We start from the raw sequence: 2015 nt of genomic DNA on the forward strand, positions 1-2015 counted from the left end.
TCAAAAAGACCGTTGTCTGGTGATGGAGGTCGGAAGGACCATAGTAGGGGACGGAGGTTGGGAGGACCGTAGTCGGCAGGAGACCGGGGTCTGAAAGACCATTGTTTGGTGATGGAGGTCGGAGTGACCATAGTAGGCGACGGAGGTCGGGAGGACCGTAGTCGGCAAGAGACCGGGGTTTGAAAGATCGTTGTAGTAGGGCGGTACTCTGGTAGAACTCTAGGTGTCAGGTAGTGGCCCAGCAGAAGTCCGGGCCTCAGGTGGTGTTGTGGCGAAGGTGAGGGCCTCAGGTGGTGGTCCGGTGAAGCTTTGGCAGTGGTCCGGCGAGGCTTCGGCGGGGTCCGGCGAGGGTCCGACGGTGGTCCAACGAGGCTCCAGCGGTGGTCCGGCGACGTTCTGGCGAGGGTGAGGGCCTCATGTGGTGTTCTGGTGGAGCACATGGCCTTTGATGATGATATGGCGAAGGCAAGGGCCTCTGGCAAAGGTGAGGGCCTCAGGTGAAGGTGAGGGCCTTTGACGAAGGTGAGGGCCTCAGGTGAAGGTGAGGGCCTCTAGCGAAGGTTAGGGCCTTAGGTGAAGGTGAGGGCCTCAGGTGGTGGTGCGGCGAAGCTCCGGCGGTAGTCCCGCGAGGCAATGGCGGTGGTCCGGTGAGGCTCCAGTGGTGGCCCGGCGAGGCTCTGGTGGTGGTCCGGCGAAGTTCCAGTGGTGGTCGAGGAGGAGCTTCTTCCTTCTCTTCCTTCTCTTCCTTCTCTTCTTCTTTCTCTTCTCCTCTCCTCTTCTTGTTTGGGTCCCCTTTCAAGAGAAATGAGGGGTATATTTATAGATTTTCTAGAGTGGCATGCCCCGTAAATAGGTGAGATATCAAGGGTAAATGGGGAGTGATTGGATGGACGGCTGATATTGAATCCTACGATCATGCACCGTTCGTTGGACATTTGAAGGCCTTAGTGATGCCGGAATTCGTCTATCTTGGGCTCGTTGGATTCGTCTTGTCAAGCCGCTCGATTCGAGTATAAGCTCGTTAAAATCGGAGACCATTTGGTAACTCAAATTGTGGTTTGAACCTTCTAACAGCGCTTCGGGTCCTTGATTTGGGCCCATTTGGGCTCGGATTGGGTTGAATTTGGTGTCGTTGGGTTCGTATTTCCGAGACGCTCAGTTTGACTGTAAGTTTGCTGAAATCAGAGTTCAGATGATCCCGGATTTAATTTTTGAAGTTTCCGACTAACCTTTTGCCTCGAGATTCATGCCCGATAATTTTTGCATGACGTATCACTTATATAGCTTAACCAACAGCTTTTAAAGATTAAATCCCTATATATGAACACCTATAGCCATTCTAAAAAAAATCATTAGAAGATACGTAGTGGATAGGGTTTTGACCAGCAAATCTTATTAATAAGCAACTGAATTCAATGGGAGGCTAATTTGATAATATATTTATCTCAAAATAAATTTAATAGCTATAAAAATATCTCAATAAAATATATATATTTTTTTGTTAGTTCCCAGTACCATCATTAAAAAATACTAATGAGATAGAATGTGTCTAAAAAATAAATAAATCAATAAAGAAAATTAATGAGAAGGTTGATGAAACTGCATAAATTTTAATGATGGCTTAGTGGAATATTATAAATATAGATTACAAAAAAAAGGAAAAAATTCATAGATTATAGCTGGCAGATCATTCAAAATTTATTGTATTTTTGCAAACTCAAAAATATAAAATCAAAATTAAATGATAATTCAATGATCACTTCATTTCGACAAATCAATAAGAAAAAAAAACCAAAAGAATAGAATTTTGACACAACTATTTAGATTTCAAAGAAGAAAATATTTATATATAAAGGAACAAAAGAAATGATCAAAATAAAAAATCTAGCTAAATATGTAATGAAATATTAAAAGAAGAATATATTTATATATAAAGGATCGATTGATAGAAATTGGTTTATGCTGACATTACATTCTTCACATTTCATATATATATATATATCAAACAAGTAAGA

The sequence above is a fragment of the Dendrobium catenatum genome, unplaced genomic scaffold, assembly GCF_001605985.2.
Source record: "Dendrobium catenatum unplaced genomic scaffold, ASM160598v2 fragScaff_scaffold_963, whole genome shotgun sequence".
Taxonomy (NCBI): Eukaryota; Viridiplantae; Streptophyta; class Magnoliopsida; order Asparagales; family Orchidaceae; genus Dendrobium; species Dendrobium catenatum.